This window comes from Rhincodon typus, chromosome 1 (assembly GCF_021869965.1).
Source record: "Rhincodon typus isolate 14 chromosome 1, sRhiTyp1.1, whole genome shotgun sequence".
In the NCBI taxonomy this organism is placed as follows: domain Eukaryota; kingdom Metazoa; phylum Chordata; class Chondrichthyes; order Orectolobiformes; family Rhincodontidae; genus Rhincodon; species Rhincodon typus.
Genome location: NC_063332.1, coordinates 136133032 through 136156465, shown reverse-complemented (window position 1 = coordinate 136156465; position 23434 = coordinate 136133032).

The following is a 23434-nucleotide window of genomic DNA, read 5'->3' as shown; positions in this document are numbered from 1 at the left end:
TTAGGATGTCTCACCATTAAAATTTAATTGTGATTGGAGTAATTTTGCTAGTCACTCAAACGTAAAAGCGTGAGGTTCAAGAAAATGTGGGTAAAAGGTTGGTAAAAATTGAGAGTTGGAGATCAAGGTTGAGTATACGCCCTTTAAAAACCAAAGCTACCAGTCTAACTGTAAAATCTGCTAGCCAAAAATTTGAAGAGTTTGTAACTTTCAATGTGATGATGCAGGAGGCTGAAAGCAAGGTTGGCAGAGCACAGGAACATATTGTTCAGTTTCTATGAGGATCTTCGGAATAGTAACACTTCAAGAAAAATTTGCTTCACTGCAGTGGTATGAACACGAGGGAAGAAATCAAATAGGGTTCATGCACGCAAAGCTAAGTGGTTTTTGCAATTGAACTCCAGTTGCTTGCTAAACTGATTTAGGTTTTGAAAGGTAGCCAGATGGTCATTGAAGACCTGGCGAGAAAAAGGTTTAAGTTGGTGCAGAAGGCACTCGTGTTAAAACTGAGATGCCAGCTGGAAGAAAATTCACAAATAAAGAGTGGGCACCAAGATGTGCTCTCCCTCTGTTCAAAGTTGGACATTCTTGATGAATTCTTGAAGGCTAACAAAGGGGTCCTACTCAGTTACAAGAGAGAAGTGGAAGCTGAAAGAGAAGAAAATTGTAACAGTTCATTGTACTCTGAAATGTCAGAATGGATTAGCAATAAGAAGCATTCTGTTTCCATGGAGTTTGACACAATGAAAGCTGAACCAAAAGCTGATTCTAAGGTACTTGAGCCAAGTGCTTTGTCACAAGCTTGTACTCAAATAATTGTTTGATAGTAAAGAGCTTGTAATATTACTGAAAAAAGTCACATTTTGTTGAATATTGTTCTTCTGGTCCCAGATTTAGCAAGAGTGGTTTTTTTTGTATAATGATACTTCAGAACTGGGTTTGAGAGCTGTATTTTCTCACATAGCTGAGGGAGAGGAGCATTCTTTGGTCCACATGAGCAGGAAACTATTGCCAAGGCAACAGTAGTATACACTGGCAAAGCAGGAGTGCATAACAATTAAATGGGCTGTTGAAACTCTTAAGGATGTTTTAATTGAGTGTCAATTACTTAGTGACCAATCATATATCATGCAAATATTTGTGGTCTAGAAAGAAAAATAAAATGTCCTTGTTATCCAATATTAAATGTCACTTTGGCCCTATTAATTTGAAGTGATAGTGCGGGCATGAAAGGCAAATGAGAATGCTCATACACTTTAAAATTTATAATGCCTCATTGTAATACTGGCTTTAGAAGTTTTTAATGTTTTAAATCGAATGACTTTCTGCTGTGTCAGAGCAGAACGTATAAGAGTAAAAGCAAAGTAATATGGATACTGGACATCTGAAACAAACAAAGAGAATGCTAGAGAAGCTGAGCAGGTCTGGCAGCATCAGTGAAGAGAAAAACAGCTTTAACGTTTAGAGTCCAAAAATTTCTGAGGAAGCGTTATACTTGGATTTGAAACATTAACTTTGTTTCTCTCTCCACAGACACTGTCAGACCTGCTGAGTTTCTCCAGTAGTCTCTGGGAATGTTTAACAAACTGGTTCGGACTCTGATCCCAAGTAAGGGTATTGCTGTTTAAAAACTTTCATCTTCCAGAGGAAGGGGAGGACCCTTTTAAGAACTCACTTTTTAAAAAGTAACAAAAACTGGAGTTGGAAGCATATAAAGTGAAGTTTTACAGGAGAAAAATAGTTGGGGGTCGGAGACTTTCCAAAGACTGCTGAAAAAAGCACAGTAAATGGTCAGTCCTGGGAAGAAATTGAAAGGTTGAAATGTTGACTGTTTTCTCACAGGTACTGCAACACCTTTTAAATATTTCAGGTTTTTTCTGTTTTTGTTTTCAAACACTTACCTTAGATCTGATTGCTGTTGTTTCCTCATTACATAATGGATCAGACTACCCACCAATCATGTTTTACTTATTGGCATGGTCTGTGGTTCCAGTCTTTACAATAGAATGAACTTTACTGATCCAGAGAAATTGACATGGATTACCAGCCTGACCAGCAGTGTAACACTTCAATTAGTTAGACATTGCGTGCTGGTTGCAAGAACGAGACAAATTTTGCCTGAATCAAATATTCAAAGGGCCTATTTTTTAGAAAATAGACAGTGCTGAAAAAAAAACTTAACAAAACGATCCAATACAACAGAGGACAGGCCTGTGTGAAATGCAATGACTAGAAGTTGGTATTTACCTTATTCTCAGTTATAAGGGTTGTGATTTGTGATCAGCTCAAAGCAGTTCAATTTGAACTGAGCAGCACATAAATTTGGTGCTGCCATCTCTCTACCATGAATGAAATGCAGGGCCAGGAGAGTTCCTCACTGCCAGTTACCTCTGTGCTCAGCAGGGAGACACACAGCATTATATTGAAAGCATGTCATGTAGCCAGTCTTCTGCACTTAAAGACATTTTGTTCACCTTGCAGGGAAAATGCACTGTATTTATATTGCTGCAATTTAAAACAAAGAAAATAGTAAGACAGAGATACATGTTGACAGATGTGGCACAAAAAGCATTAGTGTTGCAAGAGGAGAGATACCATGGTTCTGAAGGGAGCTAACAGGCTCTCGTAGACTATTCACATATCAGGAGAAGGTGGCTGAGGAAGTTAATTCCCAGCATTTGGACCAATGGATCTGCCAGCAGTGCCACAAGAAGTCAAGTAACCTCATGCAAGTGGCAAAGATAGAGAATGCATATTCACAGAACACCAACAACAATAATTACATGAATATAAATGAATATATGAATATATAATATTTACATACATAGTAACATTGCAACAACAATCTCTTGCGTAGGTCCAATGTATCACATCCCATCACTCACTCAACAACACTTCCTGGCACTCAGGACTCTTACCTAACATTTAGATATACCACCTTATTCTCACACAGCAACCAATGCTGCCAGCCTTATACCCATTTCTTCCTGTCTTCACATATTCCCAAGTATTCAGTTATGAAAGGCATCCAAATGCAGCATGCTCTGTCATGTTTTCTCTATTGATGAAGAGACACATGCAAGAAATAGCAATACAAGTGTATGAAGTTTTGGCAAAGATCTGTGTAATCTTTGCCAGACTTCCAATAAAGAGGAATAAGTCTCCCTTTCATACTGAATATAGAATAATACTTCTGTCCAAGATGGAGGCTTGAACTGTATAACTGTGTCATTGCTAAGAAATTTAACTATTTGTACTTCAGATACCTTTGGAAACTTCCAAAGCTCAGGTGATATGACCAAATACCAGATACTGAGGTATTCATCTGATGTGACATACCAAACATCCACACTGTATTGAGACAGGCACAACTGAGTTGGGCTAGTTATGTAGTCAACATGTCTGACACTAGCTTCCCAAAGTGAATCTTTAATGGAGACCTCGAGTCCATGGATTGCTGTCATTGTGGTCAAAGGAAGCACCACAGGACCCTCTAAAATCTTCACTTAAGAACTTTGATATTAATTTGAATCCTGGTGCAAATTAAAATAAATAATGAATAATAACTAATGAAGTACCTTTTAAAAGAAAGTGCATGTCGGAGGCTGGGGAGTCGAGTGGAGCCTGGGAGTCAGAGGACAGGAGCCTGGAACTTGTATAAAACATAGTCCTCTAGAAATTCTTAACCTGTTTGCTGCTGAGCTTTTTTGGGTGCAGATCAACCTTAGCAGTTGTATATGTACCTATCAGAGCCAAACGAAAGATCCCAGGTAATGAACATGGTTGTCTTTAACTCAGGGACAGCCAACAAACCCCACATGTTGCAACATCATCTCAGACACTCTCTCATATTGGACAAGTTGGCACACAATAGTAGGGAACTGAGCAGCTGCAGAACCCTACAGTGAAGATCCTTTTACACATAATGAAGTGTAATTTTATGCATAACAGTGCTGGCGACTGTGATATCTGACACTGCTGAGAAAATTGAGATTGACGGTGTGGTCCTGCTGACTGACCCTGCAGCCCCTAAACTAATTGAAGCCATTCTATGGCGAGATCTCTTACTCCTCTGCTATCCCTGTGTAGAAATAGAAACACATCTCTGGTAAAAACAGGAATTCCACAGAGACATTCAGTAACACTGCATAGATATTTTGTAACAGCTGAAACTCTTCAGCATAACTATATCTGCACATTAGGTGCCTGGTTCTTTAAATAGTGCTAGCACAGGGGTCAACTTGCAATTTGTTTTTGTGTACAGTGATGCACATATTAGTTGCCTGTACTAATAGGGACAACATTTTAAAAGCTGGTATCCTATTTGCTAGTTAATGGATGCAATGTTCATAATAGAACACCATCGCTTTTCTTCCAGTGTTTGCAAGGAGTGTTCCTACAGGAAGCACCTCCAAGAGACTGTCATAGCACTGCTAGAAATGAAATACCCTACAACTTATTCTCCTAAAAATCTGTTCACCATAGAAACTAACAATCTGTAAATGTCTTGCTGAGTTTTTTGACCAGCTGGTGCATAATAACTGTATCTTTATCCCTCTTGACATCAGAGTGGCAATGCTGTAACATTGATACAGAAGCCTGTGGGTCATCTCTTCAGGGTTGTGACTGTGATCATAGCTGATGCCTGGTAGCACATGCACTGATGTTAAGAAAGATCAATGGCTCAGTGAAGATTCAGTCAATGAATGATCTCTTACAAGACAAAGAGTGTCACAGATGCTTTTCATTATGTCCAATCTCTAGGTTTATCAGATAGAAGAATTTTTTACATACCACTCTTGAAACAAGTTCAGATGCTTTAAAGATTTTTTTTTCCCTCTCTTCTACATGTAAGTGCCAAAATCGTTAAAATCAATGATCAAAAAAACAGAAGTGATGCTTATCAATTCCACTGACTCCTATTGTGATTCTCCCATCTTTGTTCCCATTGAATATGAATCTACATCGGGAGGGTAATTGAGGCAATTTTTGAATATAAGGTATAAATTTCTTTTTATCTGTTTCTGGCTTGCTCTAGTGAGAGCAGCTAAATGACACTCTTATTGTTCCAAATTTTTAGATATGTGCTCAGTTTCCCTGTCTATCTGGATCTACTTGTCAGCCGACAGATTTCCAACTCAACATTAGATGGTAGCCCAGTGGTACTATCGCTAGAGTATTCATTTAGAGATCCAGAGTTTTGGGGACCTGGATTCAAAACCCACCTTGGCAGATGGTGGAATTTGAATTCAATAATAAGCAGAAAATAACAGTCTAATACTAACCATGAAACCATCGCTGATCATCAGGAAAACACCCATCTGGTTCAATAATGTCCATTAGGGAAGGAAATCTGCTGCCCTTGGTCTGGCCTACACGTCACTCCAGACCCACAACAATATAGTTGACTCTTAGCTGCCCTCTGGGCAATTAGGGATGGGCAATAAATGCTGGCCTAGCTAGTGACAACCATGTCCATTAATGAATTAAAAAATTCACTGGATTATCAAGTATGATAGCTTTGTGAATGGAAAGAGCAATGGGCAGCTGTAAATCTTTATTGATAATCCTGCTCTGGTAACGTTGTACCAATAATACTGTCCTCAAACACGTTTCCTGATATTCCTACCACTCATTGTCTGGGTCCACAGTGTTATAAGCTGGATCTCATTATCTATACCATATTGTAATGATGGAAACCCACGAAAATGTTTGATGATGAAATTAATTCTGCAATCTGCCTCACGTTGTTTAAAACTGAATAAGCGCATTTTTATTCTATAACATAGATATTTCATATTAAATGAAACTCTGGGCTGAATTTTATAGTAAGGGTGGTGGCACCATTAACTTTGCTGTTCAAATGGTCAACACATGTGACCTTGCAATAGCAAAGGAGAAGCTAGGTCATGTAGTCGGCATCAGGTTGAAATTGCTACTTCATGTTTAAAATGCTGCCAGTCCTACAGTGACTGATGGCTGTATAAAGGAGTCCTTCCCTTGACTGTTGCTGTACACCATCCTGCTGATACTCATTCATTACTTCTACCTTTAACCAAAACAATGGGCAAAGTTTCAGTAACAGTAGCAGAAGGAATATCTCACCCCATGGTGAATTGATGCCTCCCTCTAGGTTCTCTTCCAGGCTATGAGGGTGAGACGGGAGATTCTCTTCCCCAGAGATGGGAGATGGAGACAGACAACACCCCCCACTCACTAACCCCTGACCTCTCCCAGATCCCATCCACCTTCGCACCTACCCCCAACCCATCATACAAACTAACCAAACAAGCATGGACTGAAACTGCTAAGGAAGTCAGCAGTCGTGGGGTCATCTGCTGAACCTGGATCCAGTGTTGCAAGTAAATCATGACCTTATTCAGTTTACTAAGCTCAATATTCCACACCTTTCTTCCCATTGCCACGTGAGAGGGAGGCAAAGGGGTGAAGACACCACACATCAGTGGTTAGCACTGCTGCCTCACAGCACCAGGGACCCGGGTTCGATTCCAGCCTCGGGTGACTGTCTGTATGGAGTTTGCGCATTCTCCCTGTGTCTGCGTGGGTTTCCTCCGAGTGCTCTGATTTCCTCCCAAAGTCCAAAGATCTGTAGGGTATGTGGATTGGCTATGCTAAATTGCCCATAGTGCCCAGGGATGTTTAGGTTAGGTGGGTTAGACAAGGGAAATGCAGGCGTAGGGGAATGGGTCTGGGTGGGATGCTTTTTGGAGGACATGCTGGGCCGAATGGCCTGTTTCCACATTGTAGGGATTCTATAATTCTATCCTGTCAGAAACATAACAGTATCTCAGTGAGAGATGCTCTTTGTTGATCTATACAAGACCTCTTGAAGATGGCCAAACACAGATGACATTTATGTGGCCTTACCATGTTGGCATGAATAGAAGATTGGCTAGGTAACAGGAAAATGACAGTGGGCATAAATCTATCATTTTCTGATGTAATGAGTGGTGTGTCACAGGGATCAATGCTTGTGACTCAACTTGTTACAAATGCAAGTGACTTGGATAAAGGGACCAAAAGTGTGATTGCTAAATTTGCTGATGACACAAAGATAGGTAAAAGAAAACATAAGGAGTCTATAAATAAATATGGTCAAGTGAGCGGTCAAAAATCTAGCTAATATAATATAATTTGGGAAAATAGGAAATTGTCAGTTTTGGTGGGATGAAACAGCCTGATGCGAGAAATTCTGAGAATTGGGAGGCTTAGAAAATGCAACAAAGATAACAAAGAGCTAATAAGCAAAGAGTGAATAGAATATGAATGAAATCAAGCAAATAAAATCATTAAAAAAAACAGTAAAAGCTTAAAAAGAAACAATATAGCTGAAAGAAATCTGGGTTCTTTACAGGTAGATTTAGGAAAATTAATAACGAGAAGTAGAGAGAAATGGCAGAAAATCTAAACGATTACTTTGTGTTTGTTTTCATTGAGGGAGTTACCAGAAAACTCTTAGAACTAAAGATCCAAATGGTGAAGCAGAATAAAGAGTTGAAAGAAGTTAACATCCATAAGATTATATTGGAGAAATTAATGAGGTTTAAAGTCAATAAATCCCCACGACCTGGTGGTCTACATCCAAGAGTGTTGAAGGAGGCGGCTATAGAGATTAGTTAATGCATTAGTTCTAATCTTCCAAAATTCTTTAGATTCTGGAATAATTCCGGTGGATTGGAAGGTCTCAAATCTCACCCAACTATTTAAGAAGGGATCAAGAGCAAAATCAGGTAACTATAGACGTATTAACCTTACATTAGTAGTTGCTAATGTTGGTTAATTAGTAAGGTTGTTGACCTGTTTGCTGAGCTGGCTTGTTTTCGTTCAGACGTTTTGTCACCATGCTAGGTAACATCATCATTGAGACCTCCGATGAAGCGATGTTGTTCTACTCCACTTGGAATTTATTCTGTCCGGTCTATTATGGTGAGTAGTGTCATTTCCGGTTTTGTTCTGTATGGGCTCAATTCTATATGTTTGTTGATTGCATTATGGGCTGAGAACCATGCCTGTAGGAATTCCTGTGCATGTCTATGTTTGGTTTGGGCTATTATGGTTACATTGTCCCAGTTAACTGATGGCCTTCATTGTCTAAGTGTACTGATATTAAGGAAAGTTTGTTGTGTCATTTTACTGCTAGCTGATGTTTGTGTATTCTGATGGTTAGTTTCCTTCCTGTCTGTCTGGTGTAATGTTTGTGGCAGTCGTTGCATGGTATTTTGTAAACTACGTTGGTTCTGCATGTTGTAGAAATGGGGTCATTAATCCTTGTGCGTGTTTGTAGTAGCACACAAGCCCGCACCCATTCTACGACTGGTGACTAGCATTGAAAGGCTGCAGCAGGCACACAGGCACAGGCACCCAACTCACAGATTGGACCAGAATGCATCTCAGTGTTGCTTACTTGGTCTCTTAGCGTTCCCTCACTTAGCACCTACCTTCCTTCTCATAGTATTCATGCCTTGCCTTGCTTGCCGTGCCCTATCAGTTAGCTCATTGACACTTCAGTTAGAGCCAAAGACTATCAGTACTTCCATATTGATGAGCTGTACTGTGCAGATACACAGATTGCTTTTCACGCTTGCCATTAGGATCTGTCTAAGGTGGGAGACATTTTGATGTGCAGCACAATGAGATGTCAGCTTAATACCTATAGCATGTGCCAGCTGGCTGCACTACACATGTATTCAATGAAATGGCTATGACGGAAACTGGTTGGGAGCAGTCATTAGTCCAGTCAGGGAGTTCCAATACCATCGGTTAAAGGCAAAGTTCACACAGAATCTAAGGGCTTTGCCATGTTTAGTTGTGAGCTTGGCATGCTCCTCGTCAGGAGATATATCCAAATAGAGTCTGAGGAGGGAGCAACAGCCAGACCTGTACGGTCACAACCAACAGTCAGAGAATCATGTATCATCAATCAGAGAGATTCAAAGACAGTGGTAGGGTCTGCAATCATATCTATGCATTGTTTATTGAAGTTGGTCAGAAAGCTGGGGCGAATATAATACTGGGGATGTGTTCATTTATCATTGAGGAGGGTGCATGGAGGGGCATATAGGGCCAACTGGGTGATCACTGCCAAAAAGTTTTCGGGAGTCAAGGCTCAGAGGGGAAAGCAGAAGCATTTGCAGAGGTGGGAACAAGGGCAGTGACAGGGGGATACCCAAAGTATATGGGTATTTGCAGAAAAGCATCAGAGAGCATACTAGGCTACAGGAGGAAGGGGTCATTGGCAGTGACTACCACCATGGCCTCCACAGGGGGAGCAAAGAGGTGCAGGTTGGGCATTATTAAAATGTAATGTCAGGGTTTAGGGGCAGGGAAGACATTTGGAGGCAAACCACAACATGTTGGGTCTTAACCTATTTCAATACTATTGACACAATGTGATCAGGGGAGCATAAAGTAAAAGCAGGCATAGAAACTTTTGGAGCAGATGGAGGGAGCACCCGGTAACCAGGCAGTCCTCAGTGCTGATAGTGTCTGCTGCGAGCTGCATTTCCTGCCATCATTTGCCATTCTCTAGATGTTCACTGCAGCTGAAAGATGGCTCATAGAATGCCCAGGATGAGCAGAGGTAGTGTCATTTTGATGAGTGAAAGTGTGGGATTTACACCTGTTGGACATTAGGTCATTGAAAAATCAAATACATGAAGGAGGCAAACTCCAGCTACATTTCACTTGCAATCATTTCTTCACACATTTGTAATGCAGACAGTGAATGTGCTTATACATTAATGATTGGTTAAAGGTCGATTCTGTCATGCCATTGGTACTCGTCAAATTAACATTGTCATCTCAGTGATGCAGAGGTTAGCAGCAATAATTTAAAAGGAGAGAAGCACTATCTGCTTAATTAGTTTGTCAATTACCTAAGACTTTTCTATTTCATGTATCTTGACTATTTTTTGTTTTCATTCTCTAATGTCATGTTCAACAGGTTAGTCTCTTTGGTATATACCAAAGCAAAGTCATTATTTCAGATTTCTACCACTTTGCTTTTGTCACCTGTGAGTCTGTCATATCTGCCTCTTAGTGCTCCTATCCTTATCCTCCTTTCACTTCTACAATACTTATCTGTCTGTCTAGTAATATGCTATTTCTCTTTCTGTATGATTTTCAACACAACACATAGTTGATGTAATGAGTAGTAATGAACTTTTCATGGAGTAAGCACAAGAGGAGCAATCCCCTTAACTCAAATTAAAATAATACCTTCCCAATAAAGAGATTATTTGGTTGCATTATTGGAACAATATGGCTGGTTAAACATTTGAATTTGTGGGAATGAATGAACTGCTTTTATTTCCAGACATTCAAGAATTATGCTGAAGAAGAACAAAATCATTATAATAGCAAACTTAAAGTCTGTTGCTGAAAAAAGTTTACTTATACCAAGGGCCCGACTGCTATTCAGCTAATATATGCTGAATATTATACCGTCCATGTCAGTTGCTATACCTTAAAATAGTCTCAGGAGAATATTACACATTGACTTCAACAAATACAGAAAATAATCAAAAATCTTTTGTAATGCTAACCCTCATATTTGGGTGACTAGAAAACGTATCTGGAGCACTGTGAGCAATTTTGGGCATCACATCTTAGGCAGGATATACTGAAATTAGAGGGAGTGTCTGAATAAAATTGGGCTCCAAGAGTTAAGTTCCCAGGAGAGATTAAACAAACTAGGGTTGTTTTTCTTTGAACTTAAAAGGTGGCTTGATAGAAGATTTCAGGATACTACTGTAGTTGAGGTCTAGGTGGCATAGTTTAAACATCAAAAACGAGATCTTTCAGGAGTGAAATTTGGGAACCTTTCTAAACACTGAGTCATAGAAATTTTGAAATCTCCTGTCCGTGCAGAGATGATAGATTTTTGTTTCCAAATATCTTAAGCAATATGGGCAATATGGATTTAAGCTGCATATTAACCATGATCATACGGAATGGCAAACGTATTGAAAGAGATAAATGGCCCTATATCTGTTGCTATGAACTAGATTTTCATTGAGGTGAGGAGACTCTGAAGTGGTGAAAATGGGAGCCAGGGCTTAATCTGTGAACCTTGACCCTAATCACAGATTTCACCAGCATCTTTTAAGAGTGTGGGCTCATTGGATAGTGAGAGTGCACTCCGCGCTCCTGACCTGGCTGATTCCATTGTGGTGATAGGCACAGCTTTCATGGAGTTGGATATTGTGGACACAAAATTGGTTGAGTGATAATAAACAGAGAGTAACGGTCAATGGATATTTTTCAGACTGGAGGTAGGTTTGTAGTGGAGTTTACCAGGGATTGGGACCTTTCCTGATATATATATATTAATGATCTGGATCGTGGTGTACAGGGGACAATTTCAATGTTTGCTGGTGACACAAATTTTGGAAGAATTGCAAACTGTGAGGGTAGAACTTCAAAAGGGCAAGTTGGTGCGTAGGCAGATAGATGGCAGAAGACATTCAATGCAGGGAAATGTGAAATGATGCACTATGGTAGAAAGAACATTTAAAGACAATATAACATAAGGGATACAATTCTAAAGAGATTGCAGGAGCAGAGGGACCAGAGTGTAAATGTTCACGTATCATTGAAGACAGCAGAACAAGTAGAGAGAGCAGTTCGTAAAGCATACAGTGTTCTCAGCTTTATTAAGAAGGGCATAGAGTACAAGGTTAGGGGGTGATGTTGAATTTGGTATAAGCCACTTGTTCAACCTAAGTTGGAATAATGTGTACAGATGTGGGTGCCACATCATCAGGAAGATCTGAATGTATTGGAGAGAGTGTAGGAATGATTTACAAGAATGGCTTCAGGAATGAAAAATTTCAGTTCTGAGGTTAGATTGAAGAAATTGGTACTGTTCTCCTTGGACAGAAGAATGTGGAGAGGAAATCTGATAGAGGTTTTCAAAATCATGAGCAGGTTAGAATGAGTAGAGAAGGAAAAGCTTTTGCCACTCGCAAAAGGGACAAAAATAAACAGGCATAGATTTCAAATGATGTGTAAAAAAGGAAGGATGATGTGAGAAAAAGCATTTAACTCGGTGACTATTTACAGTGCTACATTGCCTGGAAGTGTGGTGGAGACAGGTTCAATTGAGGTATTCAAGAGGGCATTGGATGATTATTCGGATAGAAATAATGTGCAAAGAATAGAAAAAGCAGGAGATTAGCATTATGTGCTGATAATTATTTGAAGATTCAGTGTCGGCCTGATGGGCTGAATGACCTCATCCTACATTGTAACAATTCTGTGTTTCTGTGAACTGGGACAACTTTGCAGAGCCTTTGTTTAAGGCATCTCAGAAGTGCCATAATCATTGTTCACATGAGGAAATCTTTCGACAGATAGGTTAAAAAAGTCCTCCTCATGGCCCCAGTGTCAAACTATGATCCCATTGATCTCCCCATGGTCTGTCATGCCATCATGCCAAGCTATTACCCCCAATCTCCACTGGGTCTTCACCCCTAAACCAAGCTATTCCTCCAGCCAACCTCCATGGCTCCTCAAACCCCCATGCCAAACAATGCTCCTCCCACAAGCCTTATGTCCTCCCATGCTCCCACATGCAAAGCTTTGCTACCACCAAAAACATCGTAATGTTTCACACCTTCAAAACACGGAACAGTATTCACAGGCCAATTTACTTCCTATACACTGTGTTGAACCAATGAATCCTTCAATCACAAAAGGATGACAATTTAAAAATGGGTTGATAGCCTTTGACTTGCTTAAAAAATGTTTTCAGGCAAATAAAAGTGTCAATCATCCATACCTTTTAAAGTATCAACAACAGAAATTACAAGCATTCAAAATTGTTTTATCTTTGTAAATGGACATTGTGCATTTGACAGAAGAAATTAGTGATCCTGAGCTGTCAACAAAACAGTGTTTCCATGGGACTCAGCTATTTCAACAATCTGATGAATGTGTGGGTTCTCAAAGTTCCCAATTGCAAACAAAGCAGAAGCTCATGTTTCTATGGTTCTCTTACACAGTCCCTGCATAATTGCTAAGCCTTCTTCTCAGTCACAATCTGGCTGTCACCATTTGAATAAATGTTTGTTTCACAACAATTGATGTTTTGGGTGCTACTTAACTTTACAGAGTAGTGATAAGATAAAATAGTGGGTTTACCTCAGTATCCAGGACCAGACAAGCTGTTGTTCCTTGGTGCACATAAAAGAAAAAGGGTTAGTTCTCTGCTATCAAATAAACTTTGACCTTCTTTAAAAGAACATGTTTTCGGCCAGAATGTTCCGAGTCATAGAGCCCTAGAGCTGTACAGTTTAGAAACAGACTCTTTGGTCCAATTCATCCATGCCAACCAAAAATCCTAAATTAATCTAGTCCCATTTGCTAGCATTAGACCCTTATCCCTCTAAACACTTCATTTCTATATACCCATCCGCATGCCTTTTAGTTGTTGTAATTGTACCAGCCTCCACCACTGCCTCAAGCAGCTCATTCCATACACCACACCATCCTCTGCATGAAAAAGTTGCCCCTTAGGTTCCTTTTAAATCTTTCCCCTGTTGCCTTAAACCTATGCCCTCTAGTTCTGGATTATCCCACCATGGAAAAAGACCCTAACCCTATTCACCCTAACCATGCCCCTCATGACTTTATTAACCTCTATAAGGTCACCCCTCAGTCTTCAATGCTCCGGGTAAAATAGCCCCAGCCTATTCAACCTCTCCCTGTAGTTCAAACCCTCCAACCCTAGCAACATCCTTGTAAATCTTTTCTGAACACTTTCTAGTTTCACAACATCCTTCGTATAGCGGGACACCAGAAGTGCACACAGTATTCCAAAACTGGCCTAACCAATGTCCTGTACAGCTGCAACATGACCTCTAAACTCCTTTACTCAATGCACTGACCAATAAAGGCAAGCATACCAAGCACCTTCTTCACTATCCTGTCTATCTGGGGCTCCACTTTCAAGGAACTATGAACCTGCATCCCAAGGTCTCTTTGTTCAGTAACACTCCCCAGAATCTTACCATTAAGTATATAAGTCCTGCCCTGATTTGCCTTTCCAAAATGCAACATCTCACATTTATCTACATGAGTCATGCCAAAACAAACCAATAGTATTCTTTGATATTTGCTCAGCAGAGACATTGCTCTGAATTATTAGAAAACAAACTTAGTTGGACCATGCAGTGCCAGTGTAAGCTTGTAAGGACAGGTGATAGATGAAAGAAAAGCTTAATCCAAGTCGGATATGGGAAGCTGACCTTTAAATAGTGTTGTTTGTGTAAAATGAAGAATCGGAGTGGATGAAGAAAACAGTGGAGACATTGAGTATAGAGGTAACAAAGATATGGATAAAAGTTTTGATAATGGAAGTGAAAATAAGGATGCAGAAAGCTGATGTGATGGAGGTTGCAAACTTGTTGCCAATCACCTGGTCAAGGCTCAAGTGGGATGGAGTGGTATGTTCCAGTTGCAAGTCTTCTGCTATCTGAGTGAACAGTGAAGCTATGTTACTCGCCACTGAATACATTGAGGTTCTGGCATTCAACTGTGAGATTAATGATTCATTAGCAATTAGAGAGGCTTAATCAGATGTAGATCTTTGACCAAACAATAACAGAATGTGGCTCAGTGGGTAGCTCTTTTGGCTTTGAGTTAAAAGGTTCTATGTTCAAATCCTACGCCAGAGGCTTGAACAAAAATGAAAAGACTGGTGCTTCTGTATCAAGAAATCAAATGATGTAGCAGACAGATAGGGTTGGGGGAATGTGAGAACATTTGTGGAAGTTGCTCAATGCCTGCAGGTAATGTAATCAAGGCAAGTAGTGGGCCAAAGTGCAATATTTGTAGGGCTCAAAGTAGCTGCAGGGGCATAGGATGAGAAGCAATAGCTAGAGGTTTATTGTATTGGGAATAAATAGATGCCCTGTATAAATATCACAGATAGAAGAAGAAGCCAGGATAATTCACCGTCATGGAGTCACAGAGAATGTAATTTGCGTTGTTTGCATATGCAGTCTCAATGCTGTGAGCAGGTCCCAAACTGATCTGAAATGATTTGAACAGGGAGCATTGACAAGTATGAGCATGGACCTCATAAATTATGGCAAATTTGAGGACTTTAAATGGAAATTCGAAAATTGGGAGAAGTATCAAAGTTATCTTTGTGAGGAGAACTTGAAAACTCAACTTTAAAGGGAAGATGGATTTTGCCAAAATATATAGATCAATCAGCAAAACCAGGATAATAAAGTCTAACACTGTGGACCTGGAGGAGCACAGCAGGTCAGGCAGCATGAGAGGAGTAGGAAGTCGATGTTTTGGGTCAGAATCCTTCTTCAGAACTCAGTAATATGAACGGCATCGGCGGAAGTGACACGAACAGCATCGATGGAAGTTACGTATTCGATAACGTCGGTGGGAGAGGCTGAGGCACCGCATGGTTAATGGCACCAGGCAAATTGAGAGGGAGGTCCTGAAAAAGGGTTGAGTTCTGGGGTGGTGGAGGAGGCCTGTGTTTGGTGGTAAGCCCAAGCAAGTTTAGTGTACTTACGGTCCTTGATGTCTGACAAGGCAGAGAAAAAGCATTGGATGAGGGTGTGGATTCTGCACAGAATGAAAAACAGAAGAGGTCCTTTGCAGGTTTGGGAAAGAGAGGCTCTGAGCTAGAGTAAGGTTGACTGTAAAGTGAGGAGATGTTGGCACGTGGCTCCGAGCGTGGAGCTGAGGATCCGCAGAAAAAACCGTTTTTGGAGGCTCTGGATGTACCATAGGTAGTGGTTGTCATGATTTGGGCCAAATTGGGATGGTCTGAATGTTGTCTGGATTCTGGGGATGATCCGGCTGCGTAGGCAGGTACTTAGAAAGGAGATATGGCTGTTGTACCGGGTTTGTTTAAGTATATGGCTGAAGAACTTCAGGACGAAGGAGATTACCAGTGGGTTGCAGTGGGAGAGAGATCCACTGAGGTCTTTTCAGAGGGAGGAGGACAACTTCTTAAGGTGGGCATTCTTAGAAGAGGCTTCGCAGGGGGGTAATAAGTCACTCAGAGATAGCAAGAACTGCAGATGCTGGAGTCAGAGTCTAACACAGTGTGGAGCTGGAGGAACACAGCAGGACAGGCAGCTTCAGAGGAGTAGGAAAGTCGACGTTTCAGTTTGAGACCCTTCTTCAGAGCTTTGAAAGATGATGTTTCAGATCGGGACCTTTCTTCAGAACTCTGAAAGAGTTAGACTCTGACACTGTGTTAGATTCTGACTCCAGCATCTGCAGTTCTTGCTATCTCAGGATAATAAAGCCAACCTTTCTTCTGAACCCTTAATAGACTTACATTTCTGAATATTAAAATATGATGGAAATTAGCACAGACAGGTACTAAGCATTTGATCAGTATTACAATCCACGTTTGAATTTGAAACTGGAAGCTAATCAAACCAGGCCTGAGGTAGATACTGAGATGCATTATGTCAATTGGATGTAAATGAAAACTCAAAATGAAGTTTGAAAATTTTTAATGAAAAATATCTATTTGAGCATGAATAGGTAACAATAAAAATTGCTGTTGTCAGCAGGAAAGTAAATAAGGGCAGGTTTCAGAGAAGGTGTACACTGAGCAAGACAAGGTCAATGAATAAAAATGACAAGGCATCGCACCAACATTTTTAAAATGTATCACTGCTACAATTATTCTGTCTAAAATATCCCAAAGCAGTTATTTTCCTTTATTGAATAAGAGTAATTTTGATTTAGATCTAGAAGTTAAATTAGTTTGTAGTTAAAACTATTTCAATACTCTTTCAATATAACTATGGATTAACTTTAAAAAGTTAGGTAATTAATTCAGCGATATGTTTTCATGGAACAAGCTCACATGGTGGTTTGACATTTAAAATTATTCCTTAATTGGTGATTCTGAGCTTGGTTATGTGATCTAGTTAGGAAAACAAACAAATATCTATCATATTCCATGAAACAGTATTGAATGTGATTTTTCAACCCGAATGATCCAATCAGATTGATTGTGCCAGGATAAGGTGGTATACATTGAGATCTGTTTGTATCTGATTTACCTTGAAGGCCAATTTCAATAAGATAATGGAATTCAGCAAAGACTCCAATGCTACTTCAGATAAACCCTGAGGCTGCAGGCAGTATATAAATAACCAATTAGATCTTATCAAAAATTAAAGATGCTCTCCAAATTTCACTAGTCTTACAAATCATTGTGCTGAGTTTCTGATGTCGGGATAATAACAGTTAAGATGACTAATGACAATTTTGTCAAGATTTTTTTTTTGAGTGAGAAAACTTACCAGATGATTAACAAACCAACGTTAGGCAGAATGCGTTACTAATTATAGGCATGGTTTATTTCAAATAGACTGCATTTGTTTTAAAGCATGGATTGAAATATTGAATTTAAGTTTTAAGACAAGCTATTAAAACAGCTCATTGAATTCTTTGAAGAAGTAAACACAAAGAAGGAAGGAAAGAGAGGCTCCATTTAAATAGTGCCTCTTATACCCACCGGACATCTCAAAGTCCTCCATTGACAATGAGATGTGAGGCAGGGAAGGCTATGGCCTATGGCATTATCGCTGGACCCTGTTCTGCCAGATAGTGGAATTTGAATCCAATAGAAATGTGGAATTAAGAGTCTAATGATGGCTGATTGTCAGAAAAACCCATTTGATTCACTAATGTTCTTTAGGTAAGGAAACTGCTTTCCTTACCAGATCTGGACTACATGTGACTTCAGGCCCACAGCATTGTGGTAGACTCTTAACTGCCCTCTGAGCAATAAATGCTAGCCCAGCCAGCGACACCCATATCCCATGAATGAATTTTTCAAAAAAAAGGATCGTAAGTCTGAAAATTTTCTGGCTCATGACCCTACTTTGACTGTCAAGGGTGTCTGCTTGGAGATCTTCCTATGACCATAGTCCAATTATTCCAATGGTAGTTTGCTGACATTGCAGGCCATTTCCATGGTCTCTAGCTTTGGCAACATGCAATTCCATTAGCAGAGGTCAATACAGCCATTGTAGCAGGTGGAAAATGAGATTCCTCCATCTTGAGTTTTCTGCTGATTCAATTAAAATTTACAATCACCATATCTGCAAGCACATCCATTGCCAACAAATAGTCTACTGATGGCCATGGCTCTGATAAGGGTCTGAAACTGGAGGCCTCACAGGCTCCTCATGACCAACCCACAAATCTCTTGCCTTTGGTCGCTGGGCCTGGCCTTCAAATGGGGACCACATCCACTACCAGGAAGATACTAGTGGTATGATAATCAGCCCATAAATTGCCACTTAATTATGCAGACTGCCTTCTCACTACCGCTGGAGGGTAGACAAGAGCAATATAGTAGAGATCATGTTAGGGGTGGCACGTTGGCACGGTGGTTAGCACTGCTGCCTCACAGCACTGGAGATCTGGGCTCAATTTCAGCCTTGACTGACTGTCTGTGTGAAGTTTGCACATTTTCCCTGTGTCTGCATAGGCTTCCACTGGGTACTTCAATTTCCTCTCACAGTCCAAGGATGTGCAGGTTAAGTAGATTGGCCATGCTGAACTGCCCTGTGATGTGCAGGATAGGTGGGTTAGCCATGCTAAAGGCAGGGTTGTGGGGATAGGGATGGAGGGGAGTGGATCTGAGTGGGATGCTGTTTGGAGGGTTGGTGTGGACTTGATGGGCTGAATGGCCTCTTTCAGCACTGTAGGGATTCTATGTTGTGTTTAGATAAGGCACGACATAATGGACTAATGATTTCAATTACAGCATATGGAGTCAGGGACAATGAATGGAATATATAGCAAGCTGGCTGAAAGGCAGAAAGCAGACATTAGGAGTAAAGGGCGGCAATTTGGTGTGGCAGAAAATGCAAATGCACAAATTAGTGCTAGGAACATTGTTCACAATTTGTATTAATAATTTATACTTTGAAATCAAAAATCACAATTTCTAAATTTTCAGATAGCACCAAATTGAGGGTGACATGTGATATTGGGGGTAGTGGGTGTTGTTAACATTGGCTACAAATGCAACAAATTACAATGGGCGATTAATAACCTTGCAAAATGCTTAGGTAATTGGCAAGCTAATTTAACATAGATAAGAGTGAGGCATTACATTTTGGGAAGAAAAATCTAAATTACTTGCAAAATAAGAATCTGAATGGGTATAAGAGCAAGAGAATCTGGGAGTACAAATTCATAAATCACTACAAGTGCAGGCTGATAAGACTGTAACCATAGAGAGCCTAGCACTCATATTTATTTCTATGGGCATAAAATTGACAAGTAGAAAAGTTATGCTAAACTTGTATCTAACATTGTTTAAATTATGCAGTACTTGGAGTACTCCGTGCAATTCTGTCACCATATTACATGAAGGATATGAGGACACTGGAGGATGCACAAAAAATTTACCAATATTGCAAAGCGCTACCTAATAGATAAAGGTAACAGTGGCTCAGCAGTTAGCACTACTGCCTCACAGTGCCAGGGACCTGGGTTTGATTCCACCCTTGGGCAATTGTCTGTGTGGAGTTTGCATGTTCTCCCTGTGTATGCACGGGCTTCCACTGAGTGCTCTGGTTACCTTCCACAGTCCAAAGATGTGCCAGTCAGTAGGTTGGCCATGCTAAATTGCCTATAATGTTCAGGGATGTGTAGGCTAGGTGCGTTAGTCATGGAAAATGCAGGTTTACAAGGATGGGGTGAAGGGATGGGTCTGGGTGGGATACTCTTCAGAGGCTTGGTCATTGTGGACCTGTTGGGCTGAATGGCCAGTTTCTGCGCTGTAGGCGTTCTGAGTTAAACAGCTTGGTTTCTTTTCTCTTGAAACTAAAACATTGAAGGGTGACTGAATAGAGGATTTTAAAATAATTAAAAATAGAGAGGGTACAGAGAGTATGTTTCTTCTTTAAAACTCGAGACCATCAATATAAAATATTCACCAAGAAATCCAGTAGGGAATTCAGAAAAAAAAACTTCTTTACCAAAGAATAACCTGCTGCAAAATTTATTACTGCAGGGATTATTGAAGTGAGTATAGAGTATAACGGAATCCAAATAAACATATAATCAAGAAGGGAATGGAGGATATACTGATAGAGTTGCATGAGCAATGATGAAAGGAGGCTTGATGAGGTGTATAAATACCAGGTCTGACAGGGCTGAATGTCTGTTTCCATGCCTGTGCTGTATATTCTATACAATTACATATAACTCATCTGTGGCAGCATTTATGCTGAACACAAGCCTCTCTCCACGCCATTTCATGTAACCCTATCATCATACGCTTCTATGCCTTTCCTCACCACGTGTTCATAAAGCTTTCCCTTAACAATAACGGCTAAAATTGATGCACTTTTATATTAAAAAATTCCACATTTCAATCATGATGAAGTCATTAGAAAGCTGCATCCCTGCATGATACTTTTAGCTACTCACGCAGCAGATTAAACCACATTTAACCTGAATCTGCTCTGTAATTAGTCACAGTTCATCAGCAGCAGCTTATCTGAGTAGAACCATCCTTCAAAGAGTCACTCTGTCATGTTGGTAAAATCAATCAAGATGAAAGATGTGGAGTGTCAAATAAGACTAATCTCTTTATTTTAATGACAACATCCTTTAGTTAGAACATTAAGTCAGAGATGAGGCAGCACTTGGTTCTTGTTATAATAATCAGAATATTACTGCTATATTAAGTAAATTATACTGCTTGCTGTCTATTTTTAGATAAATACAGGATGATAATTACCAATCTAATTTAAGGGGGCTCCGATCACTTATTCTGTTTCTCACATCAGCTATTCACTAATATTCCTTAATGTATTGCTAATTAATGCCATTGAAATGTTACTTTTGGAATGTTTAGATTCTATTCGTCTAAAGTCTTGCTGAGGTTTTCAAAATCCTGCAGCTTTCAGTTTTCAAACGCCAGTGGGATTGCTATATGTATTAACCTCTGACTGTCAGAATCCTGTCCCGCCTCTAGAAGGTCAACTTGATCATGCATTGTCATTTTTATATGAATTGGGGGAAAATTAGTACTATAGCACTAACTCAAAGCAAAGCAGATTGTGTTGTGACAAACAGTGCTGCAGGTCTCTTTGGTGTGTAAGGCTCCTAAAACCTGTCCAAAAATCTACAAGGCACAACTCAGAATTGTGATGGAATATTCCCACTTGTCTGAATGGATGCACCTTCAACAACGCTGAAGATGCTTGACACTACCCAGGACAAAGAAACCCATTTGATTGGCACCACATCCACAAGCATCGACTCGGTCCACAAAACACACTCAGTCACAGCAATGTCATGGAGTCATAGAGTCATAGACCAATACAGCATGGAAACAGGCCCTTCGGCCCAAACTAGTCCGTGCTGACCAGGGTATCCACTCAGCTAGTTCCAACTGCCCGCATTTATAGAGTCAATGTGTACTATCTACAAGATGCACTGTAGAAATTCAACAAAGATTCTTAGACAGCACCTTCCAAACACACAACCATTTCCATCTAGAGGCAGACACATGAGAACACCACCACCTGCAACTTCCCCTCCAAGCCTCTGACTGACCTGAGTTGGCGATATATCACCATCACTTCATAGTTGCGAGGTCAAAATCCTGGAATTCCTTCCCTACGGGAATTTTAGGTGAAGGCAGCTCATCACCATCTTCTCAAAGGCAACTACGATGGGCAATAAATGCTGGCCAGCCAGCAACACCCATGTCCCACAAATTAATAAAACAAGAAGTTATGATATCAATGGAGGAAGCAGTGCAGCCTGTGTAACTTCTGTCTTCTTCCACAGAATCAATACTGCATAGTGCTGTTTCAAAATGCTGCTATTTAAACCAATACATTCCTCCATTGCCTCCTGACAATGGAAACTGGGTGCTAAAATTGTAGGCCATGTTAGATGTGACTGCCACCACCAGGTGTAGCCACAAGCATGTACATTCAGGAATGCAGTGTTACAACAGCTGACGGCATCACTCTGTGCTGACCTGAAATTCTGCATAGGTCTGAAATTTCTATCAGGCATTTTGCCATCCATCTGAGGTATGGATCAGGGCAAGGTGGGAGGTAGCAAGGGGTTTCTGGGTGGAGGGGGTGGCGCAGTTGGGGAGTAGGCCCAGTTGCTGGGCACTGCCGCCTGGCCCTGTGAAGGGCCCTCTCCAAGCAATGCAGTGTCTGTGCAGGATATCAGATGGTGAGGCAGTTTCAATTGGCAAACCGGAGAGTAGCCAGGAACCATATCAGTTAATTGGAGGGCTTAAGGTAGGCAGGTCTAAGTTCAAGGGGGTAAGCTGAGGAAAATGGGACAGACAGCAGTGTGATGCTTCTCTGTTCTGCTTCCATTGCCAGATAACGTCCACACAGTCTTAAGATTTTATTAGAATAATCCACTTCCATGTTTGTAGTCGCTTCCATGACATAATGGAAGAAATCAGGTTCTATATTTATATAGCACCTTTTGCAACTTCTAGACATCCAAAAGTTCTTTACAGCCAGTGAGTGCAACTTACTGTAAGTGCAAACACAGCCATTTCAAATCAGAATCATGAGATCTTTCACATCCACTTGAAAACACGGGGCCTCGATTTAACATCTCACTGTAAAAGATATTGCTTCTGATGGTGCAGCACATTCTCAGTCAATCTAGTTTTTTTTTCTGCAGTCTATGGAATGAGACTTTAGCCAACAAAGATCATGAGTCAGCAGCACTTAGCTATGGTTGAAGATTTATAAAGGAACTATTAAAATGAAAAAGAACTGGATGCTGGAGATCTGAAACAAACATAAACAGAAATTGCTGGAGAATTGTTCCTTTCTGAAGAAGGGTCATTGGACTCAAAAAGTTAATGTTGTTTTCTCTCCACTGATCCTGCCAGACCTGCTGAGTTTCTCCAGCAATTTCTATTTTTGTTTATAAAGAAACAATGGCAAGTAAAGAACTGTGGGATCATGGAAGAGAGAGGGGAGAAATAGAGAAAATAAGGAATAATAAAGTCAGGCATAAGGAAGAAACATTAGTAGAAAGAGTGAATGCTTTTTCTTCCAATTCAGTTGATGAAAAATGCATAAAATATCACCTAAGACCAATACATTTGTACTTATAATTGATCTTTGATTCCCACTAAGCGTTCTACCCATCTGGTCTTTTTAATTAATGATGACACCATAATTTGGAGACTAAAAAAGCACGACTACTGTTAGAGAGATAGTAGGAACTGCAGATGCTGGAGGATCTGAGATAACAAGGTGTAGAGCTGGATGAACACAGCAGGTCAAGCAGCATCAGAGGAGCAGGAAAGCTATCAGAAATGAAGAAGAAGGGTCTAGGCCTAAAACGATAGCTTTCCTGCTCCTCTGATGCTGCTTGACCTGCTGTGTTCATC